The sequence below is a fragment of the Phacochoerus africanus genome, chromosome 1, assembly GCF_016906955.1.
Source record: "Phacochoerus africanus isolate WHEZ1 chromosome 1, ROS_Pafr_v1, whole genome shotgun sequence".
NCBI classification, from domain to species: domain Eukaryota; kingdom Metazoa; phylum Chordata; class Mammalia; order Artiodactyla; family Suidae; genus Phacochoerus; species Phacochoerus africanus.
Genome location: NC_062544.1, coordinates 29,391,121 through 29,403,307, shown reverse-complemented (window position 1 = coordinate 29,403,307; position 12,187 = coordinate 29,391,121). Strand labels below are relative to the sequence as shown.

The following is a 12,187-nucleotide window of genomic DNA, read 5'->3' as shown; positions in this document are numbered from 1 at the left end:
ACAGAGATAAATAAGATTCTGTCCCTTCTCTCTCTTTCTCTCTCTTTTTTTTTTTTCCCCTTTTCTAGAGCTACTCCCTTGGCATATGGAGGTTCCCAGGCTAGGGGTCTGATCGGAGCTATAGCCACCACCCTACGCCAGAGCTGAGTTGCGTTTGCAACCTACACCACAGCTCATGGCAACACCAGATCCTTAACCCACTGAGCAAGGCCAGGGACCAAACCCACAACCTCATGGTTCCTAGTCGGATTCATTAACCACTGCGCCACGATGGGAACTCCCCTCGGTCCCCTCTCTTAAGGACTGCCTAGAGTTATCAACTTGGACCTCAGAGGGGACTGATGTACCAGGCGTGGTCTGGAGTAAGGGGTGACCTGAGAGCAAAAGAATAATGGAGAATTTGGTAACAGTGGGATTTCTTAGTAGGAACGTAAGCATTTGGATTTTTCAAGATGTTATTGGTTACAGTTCAACTTCTCACCTCACCCTCCTCCATAACCATTCCGTCATCACTGATTATTCCGGAAGCAGAACTTTTGTTTTATTGTTTTGGATATTAACCTGGCCCTACCCTCCGCACTTACCAGTTGAGCTCTAACAGGGCAAAGCGAGGTGATTTCCCTGGACCCACTTTTTTTAGGGGAGGATGTTATGATATTTTGGGAAGTTGGAAGTAATGGTATAGACAGTGGGAGGGCAGGATATATTTGCAGCCGAGAAGTTTCCTAGGATTTCTCTGCTCCTCAGGGTTGGAGCATCCTTGCATCTATTAGGAATATATTTGACCGCAAATAACTAAAAATATAGCCCAGCAATTTCCACTTTCTCTCTCTCCCTCTTTCTTCCTCTCTCTCTTTCTCTCTCTCTCTTTCTTTCTGTCTTTTTAGGGTCACACATGGGGCATATGGAAGCTCCCAGGCTAGGGGTTAAATTGGAGATTCAACCACTGGCCTATGCCACAGCCACGCTGGATCAGAGTCGTGTCTGCGACCTACACCACAGCTCATGGCAACACTGGATCCTTAACCCACTGAGTGAGGCCAGGGTTCGAACCCACATTCTCATGGATACTAGTCGGGTTTGTTACAACTGACCACAACAGGAATTCCCTATAATTCTTATTTCTAACAAGAAGTCTAGGGTGGGAAGCTGATAACCTAAGAAAGAATTTTGCTAATGCCAGGGCTGGTCACTCTGATGCTTTCTCCTCTCATGTTTGTCCCTCAGAATCACATGACACCCTCATAGCTCCAGACATCACCTCTGTGTTCAAGGCAGAATGAAAGGGGGAAGGTGTTGTGACAGCCAGGTGTTTTTGTTGTTGTTATTTTTCCTTTTTTTTTGGTCTTTTTGCCATTTCTTGGGCCACTCCCACAGCACATGGAGGTTCCCAGGCCAGGAGTCCAATCTGAGCTGTAGCCGCCGGCCTATGCCACAGCCACAGCAATGCCGGATGCTTAAACCGCTGAGCAAGGCCGGGGGTTGAACCTGCAATCTCATGGTTCCTACTGAGCCACTGAGCCACAATGGGAACTCCTTGTTGTTTTTCTTTTTTTAATTGGGGAAGTAAAAGCTTTCCCAGAAGCCCCCACAACCTTCCTCTTAAGTCCCATTGGTCAAAACTGTGTCATATGACTACCTCCAGCCTCAAGGGATGCTGGGAAAATATCATAAATGCCTCAGACTGGTAGTGATATATCACTGGGACTGGACATGGTTTGGCTGGCAAAGAAAAGGGGAGAATGGGCAATGCGTAGGGGACTAACGGTGTTTAGCAGAGTCATCAGCAACCTCTCCATTATTATCTTCCTCCTACCCCTCCTTGTCGCCATCATTGCTAATACTCAGTGCTATTTACCGCATGCTGGTCCCTCTAGTGAGTGTTTTGCAGATACTTTTTCATGTAATTCTTCTAACAATCCTTGGAGGTTAGTGCTCTTGTTATGTCACCTTATAGATGAAAGAACGAGATTAAGAAAGGTCAAGTGACCTGCTCAATGTTAATTTGCTCCTAAGTGGGAGAACTGGGATTTGGATTCGGGTTGTATGTTACCACTTAAAGAGACTGCTCCCAGAGAGAAGGGCTCCTTTAGGCTGGACCAACCCAGGGTTACAGACTTGAAAACTCATAACTCCTATCCATCCATTTTTGGGATTTCCCTGTGGCCATGCCCTCGTGGCCCTTCACGTCTCCAACTTCTGCCTGCCAACCTGATACTTATTTCACATCCATCTGGGCTGGGAAATAAGCTTTTCTATCGGTTTTCATAAAATATCAAGTCAGAAGCAGTTAGGCTAGCTGAGTAGGTTTTAGTGAAAACTTAGGGGTCAAAGGAAGGAAGGTCACATCAAAGCTCACAGCCTTCCACTTTCTTGCTGGCTCTTAAGCCATCTCTTCCCTTCTGTTGTGGCCTGCATGCTTTATTCCCCCACATCTGTGTTGCAACTCAAGTTCCAATGGGGTGGTATTAGGAGGTGGGGTTGGGAGGTGATTAGGTCATGAGGGTGGAGCCCTGTGATGGGCTTAGTGCCTTTATAAGAAGAGGAGGGGAGCTAATCCCTTCGCTCTGCTCTCTGCCATAGGAGGACACAGCAAGAAGAGGGCAAACTAGAAAGAGGATCGAAGTCAGAACCTAGCCATTCTGGCACCCCACTGTGGCCTTCTCAGCCCCCAGACCTGTGAGAAATACATGCCTGCTGTTTAAGCCACCCAGTCAGTGGCATTCCATTAGAGCAGTCAAGCAGTCTGAGACAGCTTCCCATCCATCTCTATGTCTTTCTCCCTCCTTCCTAGAATTCCTGAAATTCAGAAATTCTAGATTCTTTGAACTTTATTATGCAATGTGGTTCAGCATCTTCCAAATGTGGGTGGCATGCTGGTGTTAGGTTTGATGGGACCTTGTAAGTCATTGATCTGTGATCTTCTGCTGGGACTGCGTGCTTTAGTCTGGTCCCTGGAGTGATGCCTCCTAAGGGTAACTGCTTTCAACTGGTCTGTGGGGCATTGGGTAGCCACCACTGCTGAAGTCCATGGTCCAGCTGAAGAGTCTAAGTCCATTCACATTAGCCTTTCTCGTGGTCTCAATGGTCCTTGCTAGGCCCCCTGGGAACTTGTCAAAACCTGGCACACCCCATGCTGCCTCGGGTTCATTTACTCAGCTGCCCACTTCTGACAGGCTGCACTGTTGTCCCAGCACAGCCGGACATGGCCTTGTGCCACAAGTGTTCCCCTTCAGCTGTGCAGCCTGCTCACCACATCCAGGAAAGGAAGCCACAAGCACCCCTCCTCCCTGCCCCAGCCTCTCTTCTCAGCATCCTCCCTTCTCCTGGAATATGCCCACCATGCCCTCCTCTGTGACCTGGGAAAACTGGACACACATCCATTGGGCACTTTCATCACACCATCTTCTCTGTGGAACAGTCACAAGGGAGCAGAAGAAGCAGGCTTCCCCTCGCTCATCTCCTTCAGCTCAGGACTTCAGACCAGTCTAAGCTTTTCCTCTATTGTGGGGTGGCCTTCACCCTCCTCCTTCCGTGCAGCCGCGATAGACATCAGGCAGACAACAACAACACTTCCAACAAGTTGCCGATCAATCATGGAAGATCGGTGAAGATTACCCTGGTTTCCATTGCTTTTCCAAAGCTTTCCCAGTGCTCAGAAGAGCAAAGGGTCCCTATTCAACAGTCACCACCTTCCTGAGAAGGCAGCCAGGGTTAGACATGACGATTTATTTTTCATACATTGTGATTATTACATAACGGAGGTGATGATAACTGTGTTAGTCATTCATATGGTCGCCGTGGAAGAGAGGGAAGATATAAACAATGCAATTAAGAAATGTACTAGCCGTCTGGAGTTCCCGTCATGGCGCAGTGGAAACAAATCCGACTAGGAACCATGAGGTTGCGGGTTCAATCCCTGGCCTCTCTCAGTGGGTTAAGGATCCGGTGTTGCAGTAAGCTGTGGTGTAGGTAGCAGACGTGGCTCGGATCTGGCATTGCTGTGGCTGTGGTGTAGGCTGGCAGGTACAGCTCTGATGAGACCCCTAGCCTGGGAATCTCCATATGCAGCAGGTGGGGCCCTACCAGGGCAAAAGACAAAAAAGAAAGAAAGAAAGAAAAAAGAAATGTACTAGCTGTCAACTTATACGTCCCCTTTTCTTCCTCCACCTCGCTGAGATGCTGTGCAAATCCACCACCCAAACTCGGTCCCTGCGGTCCCAATTTCCTACACTCTCTTTCTCTTATATCTACCCAAGATACTCGTTTTGATTAATTTCCTCCACCAAACAACTCAGCAGAGAAATGGAAATTAAAACAACGCTGAAGTACCAACTTTACCTATTCTGACAATACACATCCGATGAGGCTAACACGCGGTTCTATGCCCTTTGACAGCAACTTGGCAGGGAGCTGCCAGAGTTCTTAACAAAGGTTCATACCCCTTGACCTAGAATTTATCCTAGAGACACAATTCCTGAAAGGAAAAACTGTCACACACATGTTCATTGTGGGGATACCTCTAATAGCTCCAAATTGGTAACCTCAAAACCAAATGACGGGAGGGGTGAGGGAAAATACGGTACTTTGAAGCAGTGTAATATTATGCAGTCATTAAAAATGACAGGAAGATTAGGTAGTATCAAAAGTGCTTGAAATTTAATGTTCAGCATAAAAAGGTAGAATAACCACATTGTTTGTCTGCAAGTTCTCCCAGACCTCCCACAGCCTGTGTTAACCAGATCCTGACCAGCTGGCTCTGTCCTATCTTTCTGTCTTGTCCAATTCAGGCTTCATTGTCACTAGAATACCTGCAATGGAAATTCCTAGCACACAGAAGTTCATTGTCTGTCTCTGTGGCCACCTCTGGCTCTAGCTGCATTTTTGAAGCAAAGGGACTCTGTTTTACCTCTCCTGCTGCCTGACCCCAATAAATACATTTTTTTTTTAATAGGTCCGCACCTGCAGCATTTGGAAGTTCCCAGGCCAGGGGTCGAATCGGAGTTACAGCTGCCGGCCTGCACCACAGCCACAGCAACATGCACCACAGTCACAGTGTCTGCGACATCCACCACAGCGCATGGCAACGCTGGATCCTTCACTCACTGAGCGAGGCCAGAGATGGAATCCGCATCCTCACAGATACTAGTTGGATTCATTTCTTCTGCACCACAAGGAGAACTCCCCCAACAGGAGGAGGTTGATGTTATCTCTGAGTCGAGATAGAATTCAAAGAAAATATTCATCACACTGTTTGAAGCCTGCATTTGATTACTGTATTACTCTGCCTGTGTGTTACAAGTTAATATATTTAATAAATCCTGCAATTATCTTGTGACTAGCATAATTACATTGCTTTGTAATTTTTTTCAGTGTTGAAAAAGCATGGATTTGGTAAATGCAAATGTTTAAAATATATCTCAATTTTCCTAAATTTTGTTTCAGTGTATCTTCATTAAAGAAAAAAATTTATTCAGAAACACTGAAAAAATTGAAGTGGCCCAGGGCCATTTTATTCCCTGAGAAATGAATGTCCCCGGTGCCTGAGCTCATTATGGAATAAAGACTCAGCTCAGCTCTTAGCTTATAGTGCATTTTGCACCATTCACTATGCTTGCAAATCAAACCTATTCTTCATACTGAAAATAAAATAAAATAATGTAAAATAAAATAAGATAAATAGGAGGAAAGCAGAAAATAAGATGAAAAGAAGCAAACATTAGGTTTATAAATGAGCAGTGGGAGAACTTTCATTTTTTTGTTTTGTTTTTTAAAATTATGGTTGATTTACAATGTTTCTTCAATTTCTGTTGTATAGAAAAAATGATCCAGTCATACATATATGTACATTCTTTTTTTTTTTTTTTTGTCTTTTTGCTATTTCTTGGGCCGCTCCCGTGGCATATGGAGTTTCCCAGGCTAGGGGTCCAATCGGAGCTGTAGGCACCAGCCTACACCAGAGCCACAGCAACTCGGGATCCGAGCCGCGTCTGCAACCTACACTACACCACAGCTCACGGCAACGCCGGATCGTCAACCCACTGAGCAAGAGCAGGGACCGAACCCGCAACCTCATGGTTCCTAGTCGGATTCGTTAACCACTGCGCCACGACGGGAACTCCCTTTTTTTTTTTATACCATCTTCCATCATGTTCCAACCCAAGGGATTGGACATAGTTCCCTGTGCTGTACAGTAGGACTCCATTCCAAATGTTACTTTTGCATCTACTAACCCCAAACTCCCCATCCATCCCACTCCCTCCCCACTCCCCCCTGACAACCACAAGTCTGCTCTCCATGGCTGTGATCTGGGAACTTTTATTTTAAAATGGAGATCAAATCCATTGATTTGTATCTGCTTCTTCCTCAAATGCCACTAAAATAACAAAGGAATATAAAAGGTGTAAGTTTACCAAAAATACAGAAACTCATATCTATCAATTAATTTTATAAAAAGGGAAAGCATACGGATGGATAGTCATCAGCTTTGCCAACTAGTGAAAGCTTTAATCTAAGACTACCAGAGAGAAGCCAGAGGACCCCCAAACCTCTCAGGACCTGGATCTGGATAGCAGGTAGCTTAGAGAGGGGGTGAGGAGTAGAGCAGAAAATAATAAAAAATGGTTGAAGAAGCAGGAGACAGCAAGTACCACCATCAGCACCATCACCATCACAACATCAACACCAGCACCATCAGCACCACCATCGCAACCACTACCAGAACCAGTAGCACCACCATCACCAGCAGTACCATCACCACCATCACCCCCTTAGCTGGTAAATCCAGACAAAGGTCCTTCTTCTATCATAACAAAAGCCTGGATCTTTTTCTTTGGGGGAAGAAGAATTGAAGAGACCTTTTTCCAGCTCAGGTTAGGTGCAAAATACTTTATTTTACGGGGGTACCAAATGAAAATCTCCTTTAAATACAGAGATCTGTTCTGGGTACCAGGGAAAGACCCCCCCAGGCAGGCAACTGAAGAACTCTTTCCTGGGAAAACTAACTAGCCTAAGAGCAGAACCAACTGACCTCTCTTTAGCACAATAGTGAAGCTCACCAATCAACAAGCCTCATTAACGTGCTTGCCAACAGCTTTTCAGCTTTTAAAAATGAACACCAGCCAAAGCTACTAGACGACCAAACAAAGACTCGGGAACAAAACAAACAGGTAAAAGGGAAACCTAAAGATGACAGAGATGATGCTGAGGGCAGAAGAAAACGCCAAGGAACAAGAAGAAGAACCATAGCAGTAATACCCTCAGAAAGACAGACAGGGTGGCTACCACATCCCTAAGAAAAGAGTAAGAGGCTGTACGAACAAAAGTTCAGAAGCAAAGAAAGCGCCCTGGTGAGAAGAACGAACAAAATAGAGGGACTCGAAGGTCTTTGCCCTCCCAGGGGTGAAGGAGGGTAACACAGCTTTGGGCGGCAGGATACCTCATCCCCATCAATCTATGGCAAAGATGCATTGAAAACTGGTGGATCCAGCTACCAGGTTAGGTCCTGGTATTGACTTCATTTCATCTCCACAACAATCCTTAGGTATGAATTATTATCCTCGTTTGACACACAGATCTCAAAAACACAGAGTATTAGGTCAAAACGTATGAATTAGTCAGTTTGCAGGTCACTGCAATTTCTACGTTTCAACCTAATATTTGGTCTAAGGTCACAGTGCCATGTTTTTGGCCAAAGACATAAAATATTATAAGATAAGGAGTACCTGTTGTGGCTCAGCGGGTTATGAACCTAGTATCCATGAGGATGTGGGTTCAATCCCTGGCCTTGCTCAGTGGGTTAAGGATCCCGCGTTGCTGTGGCTGTGGTGTAGGCCAGCAGCTGCAGCTCTGATTTGACCCCTAGCCTGGGAACTTCCATATGCCACAGGTGTGGCCCTAAAAACTACAAAAAAAAAAAAAGGCATTATCATCTGAGGTCTCAAATATGCTCTTTCTTTTTACATGTTATCTTGATTCTAAAAGGAGAAAAAAAAATACATTTGCAGTGGTTGCTGAAGCCCTCTCTCCTAGCTTGGCTGGGGTTGATTTGCAGCAAAATCAGAGTTAATGGTGAGTGAGTCTGTGTGTGTGGTAGGGTGAGGGGGCAGGGGTTAGGTAAAGAAATCAAATTATTGTATCACTCAAAGTCACAAAGAAATAGTGTGTGTGTTGGTGGGAGTGTGGTTTGGATTAAGAAAACTCATGGTTGGATCTTTTCTTCAGGCTGACTCTGTACGCAGGTTCAGTTCTTGGTAAAAAAGCACAGCTGGTTTGGTGCCAGGCACCTACCAAGGAACTTCATTTTTTCTTGTGACTGTCCCTGTACTAGCTTGACTCTTCTCTCCCTGCCACCTTGGATGAAATCTTTGAGAGGCAGAAATTTGGCCATCATTTCTTTGGTCACTCATCTTACATAACAACAAAGCTTTCCCAGACACTCATGTTTCCATGAATAGTCTCATTTCCATAATAAAAATTCCAGTCTGGGAATTCCCATTATGGCGCAGAAGGAATGAATCTGACTAGGAACCATGAGGTTGCGGGTTTGATCCCTGGCCTCGCTCAGTGGATTAGGGATCCCACATTGCTGTAGCTGTGGTGTAGACTGGCAGCTGTAGCTCTGATTGGACCCCTAGCCTGGATCCTCCATATGCTACGGGTGCAGCCTTAAAAGGCAAAAAAAAAAAAAAAAAAAAAATTCCAGTCTGGGTAATTGAAGGGTCTGGGTCATAAATTCCAAATTTTATTCAAAGTGAAACTATGTCTTCTCCCCGAGGTTAGGGCCTGCTTAGGGCCCCAGCTCTGGTTTTCTTTGGTTCCTCCAGGTAACATGGAGGATGGAGCTTGGAAGAGCTCATCTTTCCACGGTTCCTGGTACCCATGGTCTCTGGCTTTGGTTCCTCCTGGCTATGGCCAAGGGTTAAGCCAGAGTCTTTCTCTCCTAAAGGGTATCCTGTGGGTCCCTGGAAACCCTTATCATTGGAGGTCTCCCAACAGCAGTTCCTGTAAGGCACAGAGTGTCTCTGCTTCATTTCTTGTAGACTCACCATGGGGGTCATTGCATGTGGGTGGCTTTTCTGAATAAAGCTTTTTGCATTTCCGTGGGAAGTGATACTGGGTCCTCAGTCCCACCCCGCGGCTGGAGTGCTGGCCATTCCCAGTTCAGCGCCCCTCCTCTCTTCTTTCCTCAGCCCGCCTCTTCTTGACCATTGACCTCTGGGCGAGGGGACAAACACCCACCTGGTGTGTCCTCCCAAAGTCCAGGGACAAAGACCAAGCTCTCCAAGTTGCCCTCTTTAGGGCTCAGAAGAGAAGGAAGTAATCCCATCTCCTGCCTTGAGGCGGGGCCAGGAGTAAACACTACATTCCAGCTTTTCCCAAGAAAGTCTTTCCTCTCAGCCTCGTCAGTCTCAACACTTTTATACCTTCAAGTGGGTGTTGGGCTCAGGGTTACCAAGCTAGATTTCGTCCTCCACCTCTTTCTGCTTAGTTTCTGTGTAGGTGGAGGAGCTCCTCATTTTGCAGTAGAAAGGGCTCCGTTTCGGCATATCAACGTGCCCTCGATGTGCTCCACAGGCAAATATGTGCTTGGTAGGTGTGGCAGAGCAGAAGAAGATGCTTGCATAGGGGTGTTTGCGCCTGTGAAGTGTACATGAGCCCGGATGTAGGTACACAGATACACGTCTGTGTGTGTGGTACAAGGAAAGGATCTCTTTGGGTGAATGCAATGTGTGTGCATGCAAGTGCCTGAGTGTGCATGTGAAATGTGTACTTGAGCTGTAGGTGCACATCCAGATTTCATCTGTACGCACCAAACTGTGGGCTGTCCCCATGGCCCCACATGTCCCAGTACTCAAGGCTCCCTCTGTGACCTCTCCCGTAAGTTGTGGGCAGTCTGGTCTCAGGACCAGAGTGTGGGTCCTTACCAGCCTGGGAGGGGGACATACCCTTCTCACAGCTGCAGGACGTGGCAGCGGGCACACCTTGAGGGAACAGCAGTGACAGCCGCCCTTAAATAGAGTGAGGCATTGGGTTCTCCCCACACCGCTGAGGAGACAGTGGTTTGATTTGCCTTGAAGCCAAAAGCCTCCCCTTCTGGTTTTGCCTCTTAGCTGAATGCAAGGGGGAGAGATTGAGAGATTCCTGCAAAGATTATCGCATTTGTGAAGCGAGCTTATTTCCCCTCCTCTTGGCACATGAGCCTCTTGAACTGCCCATGTGAGTCTTAAGTCCCTGCCATGTGACTCTCATTCTCATGTTGGCGGTGTCACGGGGCCGCTAGAGCCATTGCACTGAAGTTGCTGTACGTGCGAGTGTGCATTTTCAGGCCCTCGGAAGTGCCAGTGAATGTTGCTGGAATATGTCTTTCTGGAGAGCCAGGGACCCATTTCCATGGCAACGCACAGAGAAAGCCAGGGACTCCAGGAAAGGTTGCCAGATGCCATGACAGGGCAGGCTGGCCACAATGCACAGGAAGGAAAAATCCCAGCTTGAGTGGAGAGGGTTGGGAGGGAGGTTTGTGCTCTGCTTGTAAAGAATTTACTTTGGGTTCTGCTGCATGTGACCAGCAGACCCAGTGTCCTTGGGAGGAGTGTTTGTATTTCTCCTGTCCTTTTCCCAGAGGATCCAGGAGTCACCCTGGTACCCTGGCCACACAGCATCCCTTCTAGTAAAGGTGCCAGCCAGAAGGGCTGACTGTTAGACAGGGACTTGAGGGAGGTCACTGCAGAAATGGGGAAAAAACCCAGCCCGTCTTAATTCTCCAGGGTGAACCAGGCCATGGGATTACCCAGTAAATTTGCCTGGAGTGGTTAGTTTTAAGACCATTAAGAGAGTGATGTCCAGTCTCTTTCCCAAACAAATGATTACACTCTAAAAAAAAAAAGACAGTCATGTCCTTTCTTTTAGGAAAGACACGGCAAGGTGAATCTTAGCCATTTAGAGATTCTTACAACTTGAGAACACCTTCAGGTCACCATCTCTTTGCAGATGGGCACATTGACTTCATTCACTTTCTCGGCACATATGTACCAAGGACCGACCATGTGAGACAGGCTCTGGGGAGACAGAAGTTCATAAAGTCAGGCAAGATCCCAATCTTCCAAAGCTGACATTTTGGGTGGGGAGCAGGTATTGGCCATGGTCAGGATTAATATGTGAGCACATCAAGTGGCAATAGACGCCATGAAGAAAAATATAGCCGGGTGAAGGGCAGAGAGGGAGGTGGGAGGTTGTTAGAGGGACATTACTGTTTCTGAGGGAGGCAAAAAGTTCTCACTGATAAAATAACCTTTGAGTAGAGATCTGAAAAAGTGGAGGGAGCACACCACAGAGATATCAGCAGGAAGAGCGTTCTGGGTTCAGGGAGTGCAAGTGCAAAGGCCCTGGGGCAGGGGCCTGCTAAGCGTGTTCAAAGAACTGCAGGAATTCTAGAGAGGCTGGAGCAGAGGGCCAGTAGGAGGGTGGTAGAAGTTAAGGTCACATGGGTAACAATGTCACTTACGTGGGCACTGAAGGCCTCTGTAAGGATTTTGTTTTTGCCCTGAGTGAAAAGAGAGGTTATTGTGGTTTTTTTTTTTTTTTCGTCTTTTGTCTTTTTTTTTTGTTGTTGTTGTTGTTGCTGTTTCTTGGGCCGCTCCCACGGCATATGGAGGTTCCCAGGCTAGGGGTTGAATCGGAGCTGTAGGCACCGGCCTACACCAGAGCCACAGCAACGCGGGATCTGAGCCTCGTCTGCAACCTACACCACAGCTCACGGCAACGCCAGATTGTCAACCCACTGAGCAAGGGCAGGGACCGAACCCGCAACCTCATGGTTCCTAGTCGGATTCGTTAACCACTGTGCCACGACGGGAACTCCTATTGTGGGTTTTGATCTCAGAAGATGCATAATATTACTTGCATTTTTTCAAATTTTTTAATTGTGGTGAAATACACATTTATCTTACCATTTCAAGTGTATCATTCATTTATATTAAATATATTCATGATGTTGTACAACCACTACCATCATCCATCTCCGTAAATCTTTTCATTTTTTTAAAACTGAAAAACTCTATGCCCATTAAACAGCAACTCTATTTTTTCCCCTAGCCCTTGGCAACCACCACTCTACTTTCTGTCTCTAGGATTTTGCCTACTCTAGTACCTCATATAAATGGAATCATATAGTATTTTTCCTTTTGTG

The 12,187-nt window shown here is 46.5% G+C and overlaps 1 long non-coding RNA gene across 4 annotated transcripts in view; it reads right to left on the bottom strand.

Moving 5' to 3' along the window:
- LOC125133023 (uncharacterized) overlaps positions 1-12,187 on the bottom strand; it is a 220,050-nt gene that overhangs the window by 45,319 nt on the left and 162,544 nt on the right. The window contains exons 6-7 of one of the 4 annotated variants that reach the window (XR_007136416.1): positions 11,504-11,542; positions 10,941-11,057 (exon numbers count right to left, since the gene is read on the bottom strand). The exons of 2 other annotated variants lie outside the window; for them this stretch is intronic. This is a non-coding gene — a long non-coding RNA (uncharacterized LOC125133023). Of the gene's footprint in view, positions 1-5,135; positions 5,213-10,940; positions 11,058-11,503; positions 11,543-12,187 lie in introns of those variants that run through there. One more of the 4 variants, XR_007136424.1, reaches the window with a different exon arrangement.